General features: G+C 37.2%; 1 long non-coding RNA gene and 1 pseudogene across 1 annotated transcript; both read left to right on the forward strand.

Moving 5' to 3' along the window:
• Nucleotides 1–5,127: 5,127 nt before the first annotated feature.
• Nucleotides 5,128–11,791, forward strand: LOC131279448 (uncharacterized). Its single transcript, XR_009186803.2, has 2 exons — nt 5,128–6,541; nt 9,502–11,791. It is a non-coding gene; the product is annotated as an uncharacterized lncRNA (long non-coding RNA).
• A 1,396-nt stretch (nt 11,792–13,187) lies between these two features.
• LOC101412106 (ubiquitin-conjugating enzyme E2 E3 pseudogene) lies at nt 13,188–13,863 on the forward strand (annotated as a pseudogene).
• The last annotated feature ends 1,100 nt before the right edge of the window (nt 13,864–14,963 follow it).

Genomic DNA, 14,963 nt, shown 5'->3' on the forward strand with positions numbered 1-14,963 from the left:
CAGTTACATTTAAAGAGATTGAATCCATCATCAAAAATCTCCCAACAACAAATACCTAGGAATAAATTTAACTAAAGATGTAAAAAACTTATACACAGAAAACTATACAACACTGTTCAAGGAAATCAAAGAAGAGTTAAATAATTGGAAGAATATTCCCTGTCCATGGATAGGAAGACTAAATATTATTGAGATGTCTATTCTACCAAAACTGATCTACACACTTAATGCAATCCCAATAAAAATCAGCACAACATTCTTTAATGAACTAGAGAAACTAGCTATGAAATGTGTTTGGAAAGGAAAGAGGCCCTGAATAGCCAAAGACATGTTGAAAAAGAAAAATGAAATTGGAGGAATCACACTACCTGACTTTAAAACTACGAAGCTACAGTAGTGAAAACAGCATGGTTTTGGCACAAGGATAGACACACAGACCAATGGAAGTGAATTGAGAGTTCTGATATAGAACTGATATATAATATACAGTCATATAATATTCGACAAGGCCACCAAACCCACTCAACTGGGAGAGAATGGCCTCTTCAACAAATGGTGCCTGGAGAACTGGATATCCATGTGGAAAAGAATGAAAGAGGATTACCAACTCACACCTTATACAAAAATCAACTCAAGATGGATCAAAGACCTAAATATAAGAGCCAAGACCATAAAGACTTTGGAAAGCATGTAAGGGAAGCATCTACAGGATTTCGTAATAGGAAATGGCTTCATGAACTTCACACCCAAAGCACGAGCAGCAAAAGAACAAATAGATAAATGGGACTTCCTCAAAATTAAAACCTGACCTCAAAGGAGTTTTTCAAGAAAGTGAGAAGACAGCCTACACAATGAGAGAAAATACTTGGTAACCATATATCTGATAGGAGACTTATATCCTGCATATATAAAGAAAAGAACCCCTGTATCTTGAAAATAAAAAGACAACCCATTTCAAAAATGGGGGAAAGATTTGAAGAGACACTTCTCCAAAGAAGAAATACAAATAGCTAAAAAGCACATGAAATAACACTCAAAATCACTAACTGTTAGGGAAATGCAAATCAAAACTACAATGAGATACCATCTTACTCCCATAAGATTGGCAGCTATGAAAAAAACAGAAGACTTCAAGTGCTGGAGAGGATGTGGAGGAATGGGAACATTCACCCACTGCTGGTGGGAATGCAGAAGGATCCAGCCTTTCTGGAGGACAGTTTGGCAGTTTCTCAAAGAACTAGTTATAGATTTGCCATATGACCCAGCAATTCTTCTGCTGGCCATATACCCAGTAGAACTGAAAACAAGGACACAAACTGATATATGCATACCAATGTTCATGGCAGCACTATCCCTATTGCCAAAAGTTGGAATCAACCCAAATGCCCAACAACAGATGAATGAATAAATAAAATGTGGTATATACATAACAACAGATACTACTCAGCTATAAGAATGAATACAGTACAAACACATGTGATAACATGGATGAATCTTCAGAACCTTATGTTGAGTGAAGCAACCCAGGCATTGAAGGACAAATACTACATGACCTCACTGATATGAAATATGTAAACCAAGCTATCTCAGAGAGCTAGAGACTGGATGATAACCTTAAAGGAATTTGGGGGGTAGAGGAAGGTTGCAAGCTGACACCTACCTAGGTAAAATCTATGATAAGCTGGAGGTAAGTATTTGTATAGGGAAGGGATAAAATGGGGGCATAGGGATACCTCTGGGTGGGGTTTTGTGAGCTTGAGTGGGGCTAGGGATGGGAGGATGAGTAAGATGGCCCAAGAAATAGGGGGGAGGGTGGGGAAACATTTGAACATAGGAGATTGTCATGTATGTGGTTGAAAGTATAATGTTGAGAAAACTTTTTTGGAAATATAATAAGGAAGGTTACCTGTTTAAGATACTTAAAGGGGAGAATTTGACACAGGGCAGGCTTCTAGGGAGTGTGTGAGTGCTCATTTTGTCATAGTGGGTTATATCATTGGGTGGAGACCCATACAATGAGAGCGAAGGTATACCCACATTCTGAGGAGGACTGATGATCTCAAATAGAGAGAATTATATCTCTCGAGGGAATTATATCTCTCAAGAGAATTGGTGGCTCCCAATGGGTTAGGGCAACTGAGCATGTCAAGCCCTCAACATTGTTGCAAGTATCTCTGAATATGGTCCTTCAAGTAATAAAGAGTGACTGTCACTGTGGGACCTGAGGTGAGGGGGAAAGAGGTATTGAAGAGATGGAATCAGTGTAACTGTGGGGCAATGGAAGTGTTCCACAAGATTATGCAAAGATGGATATAGGACACATTAAATTACACCAAAAATGCATAAAATCTATAGGATAAAATATAAACCACAATGTAAACCCAAGTGTAACCGTGTTTGAAAGCTATTGTCTCAATATCTATACATCAATTGCAGCAAATATAATATGAACATGTAAAAATTTCATTGCTGGGAAAGGGACAAAGTGTTTGATGCTGGATATGTGGGAGTACCATATATTGCACATATGAATTACTGTGATCTAAAACTTTTGTGAAGACAAAATTAATAATTAGAGGAAGAAATGGAAGAAACTGCCTTGCCACTGTACATACAGGGCAACACTTAGAACAGTGATAAAAGGCAAAACATCAAAAACAAAGCTTTTTCATTTTTAAATTTTTTGATACTCCAATTTATTTTTACTTTAATTTTTCTAAATTAATATGTATTCTATATCTAACTTTAAACCATCACTATATTCCATTTTATTATGAATTGAACCTGGCAATATATTAGGTTTCATTTTGGAAGAAGTTTTGGATCACAGAGAGGTGCAATTATGGCAGGGGAGGATTACTGGTGTGGGATGTTATTGATAGGGGACAGATGATTGGAAGGGAGTTCTCCAGGACATATATCCAGGGTACATAAAAATGTTTGATTATTTTCATAGTAGTTACAGTTAACAACAACAACTGAGGGAGTCCTGATTTCCTAGCCAGGGGATCTCTATCACATTCCCCAATGGAACAGCAACAATCCCTAAATGCAATGGGTAAGACCAATAAAGAAGGACAGTCCAACAATGAGCCCTTGATACTAATGACTATGCTTGTGAGCTTGTGCACCTGAAATAAGAACTAGGCCTAGCTGCAGGGTGCCTAAAAATTACCTCCTGAGAGCCTCCATGTTGCTCAAATGTGTCCAGTCTTGAAGCCAAACTCAGCATGTAAATGCGTTGCCTTCCACCCAGTGTGGGACATGACTCCTGGGGATGAGCCTTCCTGGTGCTGAGGGATTACCACCAAGTACCAGTTGATGTTGTAACTAGAAAACGACCTTGAATAAAACGGTCAACTCAGACCACAGAATATCTCAGCCTACATGTAATATCAGGTGTCAAAAATGCTTTTTGACCTTAAATCAAAGGGGGAAATGGAAAGGACAAATGAGTTTATATGGCTATGAGTCTCCAAAGAAGAGTTGGGAGGTCATCAGAGGGGTTGCTCTTACGCATGCCTCAACAGGGTCCCAGAGACAGATAAAGTAGATGCAATCCCAGATATTGGTTCTTCTGAGGGCTACAGAGACCCACAGGTTCTATGGTCATGGCAGATGGCCCTACTTTGGAGTTTGGGATTCTGTGTGATGGAGCTGAACTCAGACGTGATCTCTGTTCACAAGCCTCTTCTGTTACTTTCACTGGTGTTTGGTGTATGCTCATGGGACCCGAATCTCTGGATTGTTCATGAGATAGCCAGATCCTGAGCCTCAACAGACCTGTAACTCCTATCCCCTGGTTTATTGGACTTACTCCAGCCAGCTAACAGGGAGGTGAAGAAGGTCAGCCACCACAACAGAGAGCCAAGAGTGCCTACAACTGCAAGCAGGAGAATTGCATCCATCATCCATGTGGAATCTAAGCCCCCTCCCAAAATAGAGGTGGAGTGGACATAACCATCCCAGGGTCCACAGGATGGAGGCATAGAGTATGGATTAGAGTGGACTTACTGACATTCTATTCTGGAACTATTGTGATTAGTAATGGAAGAAAATATAGCATTGATGTGGAGAAGGTGGCCATGGTAGCTGCTGAGGGTAAGGAGAGGGAAGAAGAGATATGATGTGGGGGCATTTTTAGGACTTGGAGTTGTCCTGGGTGGTACTGCAAGGACAGTTGCTAGACATTTTATGTCCTGCTATGGCCCACTGGGTGGACTGGGGGAGAGTGTAAATTACAATGTAAACCACTATCCATGTGGTGCAGCAATGCTCCAAAATGTATTCGCCAAATGCAATGAATGTGCCACAGTGATGAAAGAGGTTGTTGATGTGGGAGTGGTGTGGTGAGGGGGGTGGGGCTATAAGGGGACCTCATATTTTTCAAATGTTACATTAAAAAAAATAAAGACAAAAAAAAATCTCCCAACAAAGGAAAGTCAATGTCTGATGGCCTCACAGGTGAATTCTACCAAGCATTTCAAAAAGAATTAACATTAATCCTGTTTAAACTCTTCCAAAAAATTGAAGAGGAAGGAAAATTACCCAACATATTTTGTGAAGCCAACATCACTCTTGTGGGAAACAAAGGCATGTTGTTTCCATGGGAGCAAGTTACCTCCTTGACCACTGAGTTAAACTGTTCTTTGTGATTATTGGTGCAGATTATAATCTTGGCTGGGAAAGTACACCTGCAGGCAGAACAATACCTATAGAACAGAACACCTGAGTAACAAGATTTATGAGCATAGTTACTGATTTTTATAATAATAGTTCCAGTAAAGTTTGTTGGTGTTCATCAATCACTAGTTAATATAGAATGAGGTAAGGGTAATAGGTAACTTGATTTTGTGCTGAATGTCACGTATGTTAGGGGTATATATACTAGCCCCTCGACTCAATAAAGTTGTCTGATGAGCTTGAGAAATCAATGCTCTCAGATCCCCTGAACCCAATCTCTCTTTGTCTTTCATTCCCGATACCCTCGGGTCACTGACTAAGACTCCGACAGGTGGCACCCAACGTGGGGCCCGAGGCAGAGGATTCATCAAGACACGGCAGCGTAGGATCTTCCACCTCTGGATCGGGAACGTGGAAAGCTGAAAAGCCTTTTTTAAGGTAAGGAGCATCTAAATTAATTAACCTGGGTAGATTGCTGCTTCATATTATTAAGTTTTGCTTTCCGCTAGCATCAGGGTATGGGTAATCAACCAGGACGCTTGGAAGAATATTCACAGGTTTTGAAAACACTGTTGCATAGTGTAGGCATCACAGTTAAGACTGCAGATTTGTTAGAATTGTTTGCTTTGGTTCAAAAGCATTGTTATTGGTTTCAACCACAAGGAAAGAATTTGATGAATGGTAAGCAGTGGAGGCAAGTAATGAAAGCATTGCGGAGAGCATATCAGAAAGGAGAGAATATACCTGTATCAGTTTAGGCCTTAGGACAGCATATTGCTGCTGCGTTAGATCCTTTGCAGTCTGATGAAGACAAAGAGATTGTTCTTTTCTCAAGGGAGGAAACGGCTATGAATGATACAAGTAAAGACAGGAACTTGGAGGAGGATCAGGAAGAAGAGGAGTTATTTAAAGTTAAAGGCACAAATCTGTTCTTAACTAAATCCATGTCGGAACTAAATATTTCTAAGGCAAACATATATCCTAATTTGACTCATGAGGTTCCTTCTGCACCTCCAGAACCTGGAAAAGTACCTAGTGGACTTTTCTCTACAGACCTGCCTTATGTTCGTAGCAGCTTTAAGCCAAATCCTGTGCCTGTTACTCCATTAATGAGATGTCTTTTACTGGGATCTAGTCAAGGTGAGCCTCTGGCTATGCAAGCTGTAGCAGCTTTTCCCGTAACTATTCAACAAATTCCTCCTGATGCTCAACACCCACAAGGGGGTGTCAAGTTTCATCCTGAGCCAAAAACTTTTAAACTATTGAAAGATTTAAAATGGGCAAAGATACTAAATAATGTCCTTGTTAGTGAAATCAGGCATGGAAGAAAACTCTCTGTTAAAGTGTTAACTAAGATAAGGAAACTATTCTGGCAGCAACTCTGCAACCCCCCTGCTGTCTACATGACAATGTAGCTGTGGGCTAGTGGGGTTAATAGAGTTAAGCCACTGAAAAAAGAGGAAAACATGGCAACATTGGTGTTCTGTTTTATTTCCATGCTAATTCTAATTGGGCTTATTTAACCAAGATAATACAATTAGTACATAAATTTTATCAAAGTTTAAAAAGGAATTTTCAGTTTTAAATCAATAGTTTACTCCTGAACTTCAAGTCTCAGAATAGTCTTACAGAGTAATAATCCAAAAATGTGTGTTAACGGTCTGTCTAAACTGCTAAATTACAGTTTTAACTACATTTATGCTGCTCAAGTTATCTTAACTGATTGCTGATAACTAATAAAAATGTTTCCAAGCACAAGCTTGCATGTTACAGGCAACATGGATTCCAGAAGAAATCTTAAGAAGTGATATTTAAAATGAGATATAATGGAGAGCTTAAAAGCAGATATACCAAGAAAGTAAGAATTATGAGTTAATTGTAAACTGTATGTTTCTGTTACTGTGTTGTGATTGTTCTGTGTTTGTTGGTTCAATGTCAGTGTATATTTTGATACCTCCGGATGGTAATATAAATTAATAAAAATTTATAAAAGAGCTCTACTCAAATAGCCAAAAATTAAATAAGCGCTTATATTAATACATAAGTTTAAATGTTAATAAGATCTCTACAATGATAAAAATTGTGAGTCTTGATTAACAAAATTACTGTAAGTCTTTTTATAAAAAGTTGTTCTTGCCTAGATTGAAATGAATAGCTTATTTTTCTTCACAGGATAATATGAAGGATGTAAAACTTAAATGAATATTAAAAAGGTTAAAAGTTTGTGAGAATGCTAATTGAAATTTAATAAGTTTTTGAAAAAAAAAAAAAGTTTTGCCCTAAAGTAGGATGGCTAATTTTCATAAACTCTTGGAACTTAAATGCATGTGGCAAGTTATAAAAAATATTGTGGTAACTTTAAAAAAAAAAAAAAATGTGTTCAGTAAAAGTAAAATTTGTCTTAAAATAATATAATTATAGTCTATATGGTTATAAATAATTATAAAAAGTCTTATATAGCATTGTTTAAAGTGTTTAAGTGGCTAATTCCAAAAGGTCATTATTAAACAAACCTGAATTAATAATAATAATAATAAAAGGTAATTTTATAACAGAAAAGCTTGGCTGCAGCCAGCCTCCTTTAACAACTTGCTTCTAGGAAACTGTTTCTGATATTGCATGCTACTAAGTATTTAAAGTAAAGAAAAATTTATTATTTTAACAAGCTTGTTAAGTGTTAATCTATTATGTTATAAGAAGTTTGCTTGATAACTTCGTATGTGGGCTATATAAAATGTGTTTTTATTATTAAGGAAACAAGAAAAATTATTTTGTCCTAAGATAAAATGATTGGTTATTAAGAAAGAGTAAAATATGGAACAAAACCTGAGTGAATACTGAAAGTGCAAAAGGTTCATAGAAAAGAAATTTTTATAATTAAAGTTAAATAAAATTTAATGAGTCTATCTATAAAATTTTAAAAGCTTTAATATCAAGTAGTATACTAATGCAAAGTTAAAATTTTGTTCTCTCTCAAAGCCTCTCAAATCATTAATCTGTTTTGGTAAAAGATTTTATCCTCAATAATCAGTATACAAAGAAAGTCTGTTTTATCAAAATAGCTTCTTGTGCTTTAACCTCATCATTTCCTTGGTGTTCCAAAAAGGAAAAGTTTTATCTCTTTTAAAGGAACATAATGTTCAAAACTGCTTTCTCAAAATCAAATCCTGAAAAGTAGCCTTTCATTCCAAACTAATTATAAAAAATATGTTATTTTACCTTAAAAGAAAAATTATAAGTTAAATAAAAGGTGTTTTAAAGTGTATAAAATTAACAAGTTTTTTCTTTCCTTTAACCCTCTGTTAATTAAAGTTGTATGAGTAAAAGGTTTCTATAAATGCTTAAAAGTGTATAAAGTTACCAATATTTCAGCATAATATTAAAAAGAAAAGTACCATGTAGTTAATTATGGTTTTAATTATTATAAAAGAGTGTGTGTCACAAAAACAACCTCTTAGCATAGATTAAATTAACAACACTGTAGTATGCAGCAATCCCAAACACTGCTAGTTTGTTGCAAAAAATTAATGTCCAGCTGTGTTGCTATCACTTTGTTTTAAAACTTGCTAAGACTTTCTTTAGTGTCTTCTTAGACAAATCAAGCCAGCTACATTCCTCTATCTGTAAAAAACCCAACAATAAACTTCTGCAGTGCTTTTCAGGGCTATGTGCATAGCCCAGCTATCTTGTACAGTATTTACTGATAGTAATAGTAATTTAAAAAAGCAGCATATGTTACTTCTTGAAAAAAACAGGCTTGGCAGACTCCATTCACATCTGCTCAGCATACTGAACTTGCTGCCATCAGTAAGGTGTTAACAATATTTAAGGAACCTTTGAATATTGTCTCTAATTCTAAATATGTATGCCTTACTGTTAAGCATATTAAAATGGTTCGTATCTTTGTTACTGATAAATTATCTCAACTTTTTGCTGATTTGCAACATCTAATTAGATTAAGACAGCATCCTATTCACATTACACATATACGTTCTCATACCTCTTTGCCTAGTCCTATAACAGCAATTAATGCTCAAGCTGATTTATTAGTGGGGTATTTACAAAGTGCTCATAATTACCATGCTTTAACTCACATTAATGTTAAAGGCCTGCAAAATAAATATCAAAAGTTAACAAGACTACAAGCGCAGGAAATTATTCGTACTTGTCCTACCTGTAAACCACTAACAGCAGTGCCTTTTCAGGCTGGAAATAATCCCAGAGGCCTAACTCCTAATCAGTTATGGCAGATGGATGTTACTCACATTCCATTCTTTAGTAAACTACAATATGTTCATGTTTGTATTGACACTTATTCTCATTTCATGTGGGCTACTGCTCAAAGTAGGGAATGGTTTCATCATGTTTGCTCACATCTCTGATCTGCTTTTGCTGTAATGGGATGCCCTCTAAAAATTAAAACTAATAACAAACCCTCTTACATTAGTAAGTCCTTTGCTTCCTGTTGTGGGAAATACGCTATTAAACATGTTACCAGCATTCCCCATAACCCTACAGGTCAAGCTATTGTTGAAAAATGCAATCATAATATCAAAACTATACTTTTAAAACAAAAAGGGGGAGATGATGGTATGATATCACCTAAAGATCAATTGGCTAAAGCTTTATTTACCTTAAATTTTCTTAACATTTATGATTCTATGACACCGGCTGAATGTCATTTTGGACATTCTCAAAAATCCACAGAAATTGCAGAATCTGAGAATCAACCAGTATTTTGGAAAGACGTTTTAAGTAATGAATGGAAGAAAGGCAGGGTTAAAATATGGGGGTGAGGTTATGCTCTTATCATTTCAGAAAATGGAGAAGAAATCTGGCTTCCGGCAAAAAGGATTAAACCTAGGACTGAAAAAGTGGAGTCTTCTACACATATGGATCCTACTGACAGTGTGTGAAACCGGCAATGGTAATTACACATATTGGGCTTATATCCCTAATCCCCCATTACTTCAAGTGTTAACCTGGAAAGATCCTTCTTTTCCTGTCTATTTAAATAGAACTCATATATTTCCTGGACCCATGGATGATAGACTACCACTTAAGCCACGAAAAGAAGGACAAAGGATTTATAATCTCCTTCTTCCATTTGATTTCTAACCTCTTTGCATTGGCAAACGCCTACCATGTATGGCTGTGAAAAATAGAACTATGATCAATTTTAGCCATAATAATACTAAAACTTTGGTAACTTTATTCACATCCTATCAATACCGAAAATATAAGTATCCAAGTTATAGTTGTCCTAAGAGGAATGCTGGTGATATGCAAAGATGGTATGAATGCCATATGGGAAGAGGATCTGTCGTTTTTAATGATTCCTATGGAAAAGTTTGGGAAAGTGCCCCTATGGGGAATCCCAACAAATATAAGGGCAGATTTATTTGGTATGGTTTAAATAGCAAAGAACAACAAGTTAGTAATGTACGATATACTTTCCATGAATCTTTGTTTCTTGATGAAAAAATAATTTTTACTATAAATAATAGTAATTGGAATAATATAGGGAAATGGGTTCCTCTTCCATGGTGCAATAGCACTGGAGTCCATGATCAAAAACAAATATGGAAAGTCTTCTTAGGAGTGGCATCTACTTCTGAATGGAAAGGTAATAAAAGTATGGATGGACAATATTTACAATTAGATCAAATTCATCATTCTCAATCATGTGTCAGAAATCCATATGTGTTTGTGGTAGGGAAGGCTACCATTATTGAAAATGCTTTATTTTATAAGGATGGGGCTTTGTATACTTGCTTGTCTGAGAATATTTTACAGAGTGGAGATATTATCACCATGGCTCACCAAAGATGAGGAGTGTGGATCCCGGTGAAAATGAATTGAATGTGGCAGTCATCTCCTGAAAGTCATCTTCTTTTCCACCTGGCTCAAAGACTGTTGAAACGATCTAAGAGATTTTTGAGACTTCTCATAGCTGGCATTCTTGGCTTCATTAGTGTCATCACTGCTGCTGGCATTCTTGGCTTCATTAGTGTCATCACTGCTGCTGCCACTGCTGCTGTTGCATTGCATGAGACGGTGCAAACACAGCAATACGTGCATGACTGGCACAAGAATGCAAGTGACTTATGGCATAGTCAAGAGCATATTGATGAAGGACTTAATAACAGAGTTAGTAATTTGGAATCTGCTGTTTTACACTTAGGAGATCAAGTTTATAATTTGAATTTGTTAAGAGGATTGAAATGTGATTGGAATGAAAGTAATTTTTGTATTACTCCTTTAGATTATAACATTTCTATGTTTCAATGGGATAAGATCAGAAATCATTTGTTAGGACACAAAAGAAATATGTCATTAGAAATTAAAGAATTGCAAAATAAGATTTTAGAAATGTCTCATAATCAGATATACGTAGATAATGATAAGGACATCTTTAATGATTTGATTTCACATTTAAATAAGTTTAATCCTGTTGATTGGTAGAAGTCTCAGCATTTCTTGTCTGCCTTAGGAATAGGGATATGTGTATTAATCCTGTTGCTCATGGTTGTCGCTTGCCTGGGAAAAGGTGTTTGCCAGAGATTGCACTGTTTGCACACAATGGGACAGGCTAATAACTTAGTACTTGCTAAAACACTACAATAGTACCCCGAAGTCAGTGAGCTTGGCTGGTAGTCAATGACGGGTAAAACCCCCTGAGGGGCAACCTAAGACAGGCACAGTCACCCTGACTAAAACAAAAAGGGGGAAATGTGGGAAACAAAGGCATGTTGTTTCCATGGAAGCAAGTTACCTCCTTGACCACTGAGTCAAACTGTCCCTTGTGATTATCGGTGCAGATCATAATCTTGGCTGGGAAAGTACACCTGCAGGCAGAACAATACATATAGAACAGAACAACCTGAGTAACAAGATTTATGAGCATAGTTACTGATTTTTATAATAATAGTTCCAGTAAAGTTTGTTGGTGTTCATCAATCACTAGTTAATATAGAATGAGGTAAGGGTAATAGGTAACTTGATTTTGTGCTGAATGTAATGTATGTTAGGGGTATATATACTAGCCCCTCGACTCAATAAAGTTGTCTGATGAGCTTGAGAAATCAATGCTCTCAGATCCCCTAAACCCAATCTTTCTTTGTCTTTCATTCCCGATACCTTGAGTCACCAACCAAGACTCCAACACACTCTAAAAACAAAGCCAGATAAGGACACTCTAAGAAAAGAAAATTACAGACTAATGAACATCGATGCAGAAATTCTCAGAAAGTTACTTGCAAATTGAATCCAAAAGCATATCAAAAGACTTATACAGCACGACCAAGTGGGATTTATTCCTGGTATGCAAGACTGGTTCAACATATGAAAATCAACTAACGTAATGCTACATTCCCAAATTGAAGGGAAAAAACTACATGATCATCTCAATTGATGCAGAAAAGGCATTTGAAAAAACCCAGCACCCTTTCTTGATAAAAACACTTTGAAAGATAGGAAAAGAAGGAAGAAACCTCAAAAGATACAGGGCAGTCCATGGGGAAAGGTTGAGCGCTTTCCCTTAAGATCAGGAACAAGACAAGGATGCCCACTGTCATCATGTTATTCAACATTGTACTACAAGTTCTAGCTAGAGCAATTAGATGAGGGGAAAAAAGATATCCCAATAGGATAAGAGATAGTAAAACTCTCACTATTTGTGGATGGCATAATCCTATTTTTAGAAAATTCTGAAATGTCTACAACAAAGCTACTTGTGCTAATAAATGAGTTCAGCCAAGTGGCAGGATACAACATCACCATCATCAACATGCAAAAATCAGTAATGTTTTTGTACACAAGTATTGAACAATCTGAGGAGGAAATCAGGGGAAATAGTCCATTTATAATAGGAACAAAAATACTCAGATACCTAGGATCAGTTTAACCAAAGAAGTGCGCAGTAAACTACAAAACAATGCGAGAAGAAATCAATGAAGACCTAAACAAGTGGAAAGACATTCCATGTTCATGGATTGGAAGACTAAATATAGTGAAAATGTTAATCCTACCCAAACTGATTTATAGATTCAATGCAATACCAATCAAAATTCCAACAGCCTACTTTACAGAAATAGAAAAGGCAATTACCAAATTAATTTGGGTGACTGTGCGGCTGGGAGGAGCTGATGCTGGAGGTGGCAACTGGTGGTCACAGTGCGTAGGGAACTCCAGTGTCCCCTCCACCTCACGAGGAGTTCATGCCCTTGCCCCACTGAGCTCCCATTGCCCCTTCCTTTTTTTCCCTGAAGGCACTGGAAGGCGCCACCCTCCAGCCACAGCACACCCTACACAACCCCCTCCAACTTGCGATGTTCCATACTCCCTGGTCAGAGTCTCCTCCACATCTCTCCCGCCTCCCCCTCCGCCCCGCAAGCTGCCTCCATTTCCTTAAGGGTTTTTTTCTCTCTCTCTCCCCCACACCGTAGCAGTGTGTGAGATGAATAAGCAGGCAGCAAAGCTTTCCAAGAAATAACTTCACCAAGATGTCCAAAAATAGGCAAAGGTCTGATGATGAGAGTCCCAGCACCAGCAGTGGTAGGTCTGATGTGGATTGACGAGACAGAACCACTCCACAGCCTGACAAAGAAGAAAAAAGAAAACCTTCTTCCACCCAGCAGAAGAAAAACACCAAACTTCCTAGCAAAACCTATCCACTAGTGCTAAAAGAATTCAGAAGGCGGTAGCTAAAATAACCCTCGATCCCCCCAAACTACAATGCTGGACCTAAAGGAGATAACACTTATAAAGGAAGATCAACTCTTCTTGGTCCATGAGGTTCTGTATATGAAGATGGTGTGTATTTTCTGGGAATCAGATTTTCATCAGATTATCTATTTGAGCCACTGAAGGTTACTTTTTACACCAGAATCTATCACTGCAGCATCAGCAGTGAGGGAGTCAGCTGTCTGGACATTCCTAAAGACAACTGGAGTCCTGCTTTGACTCTCTCAAAGGTCTTGCTGTCTATTTGTTCCCTCTTGACAAATTGCAACCCTGCAGATCCTCTGGTTGCAAAGCATAGCCACTCAGTATTTGACCAACAGAGCAGAATGTGACAGGATAGCCAGACAGTGGACCAAGAGATAAGCAACCACCATAATTTTTATGCGGTGTGAAGGAGCAGACAGCATCTTCTCACTGTGCTGCAAATCTTCATAGCCTTTACAATATGGACTTCTGTGTATATGTTATACTGATTCTACTCTCTGCTTTTATCCTTTAGAGACTAAGAGACTGCCCAGAAAGGTCACTGGTATCAAGGGTAGAACTTTTGTAGCTGTAGATTATGTTTAAAATGCCTGCTTCCAAGTCTTGCTTCTTTGGGAGCAATTTGTGATGTACTAATGATACTGGTCCTGAAGCCTACCAAATATTATACTGCATTTTAGCCTAATTCATTATTTGTATGAAGTTATAAAAGTAGCCATAGATGACTAGGCAATATGTCATTTGTATTAAACCCAGATCTACTTATGAGGATGTGGTAATGCTGTTGTGAAAAATGTTTTACCTTTTACCTTTGTCAGTTTGTAATGAGAGGATTTCCTTTTACCCTTTGTAGCTGAGAGAGCATCTGATGTATCATCTCAAACACAATAAATATGCTCCTTAAAAAAATTCATTTGGAAGGGAAAGTGCACCCAAATAGCCAAAAGCATTCTAAAAAAGTAGAGTGACCTGGGAGAAATTTCACTGCCAGACCTTGAAACATTACAAAGCTACAGTGGTCAAAACAGTGGCATAAGATAGACACATCACTCAGTGAAATAGAATTGAGAGTCCAGAAATTAACCCTGACTTCTAGGTCAACTGGTTTTTGACAGACCTACTAAATCCGTGTTGATGGGACAAAACTATCTCTTCCACAAATGGTGCTGGGAGAATTGGATATCTATAACCAAAATAATGAAAGAGGATCCCTAACTCACCCCCTAAACAAGAAATAACTCAAAATGGATTGAAGACCTACATATAAAAGCCAGGACCATAAAACTACTAGAAGGAAATGTAGGGAAACATCTTAAAGACCTTGTGGTAGATGGTGGCTTCTTGGATCTTATACCCAAAGCACAAGCAACAACAAGAAAAACGATAAATGGGACCTCCTCAAAATTAAACACTTTTATACCTCACAGGACTTTGTCAAAAGGGTGAAAAGGCAGCTGACTCAATGGGAGAAAATATTTGGAAATCACATGTCCAATAAGCATTTAAAATTCATGATACATAAACAGATGTTACAACTGAACAATAAAAAG

The sequence above is a fragment of the Dasypus novemcinctus genome, chromosome 1 (assembly GCF_030445035.2).
Source record: "Dasypus novemcinctus isolate mDasNov1 chromosome 1, mDasNov1.1.hap2, whole genome shotgun sequence".
Taxonomy (NCBI): domain Eukaryota; kingdom Metazoa; phylum Chordata; class Mammalia; order Cingulata; family Dasypodidae; genus Dasypus; species Dasypus novemcinctus.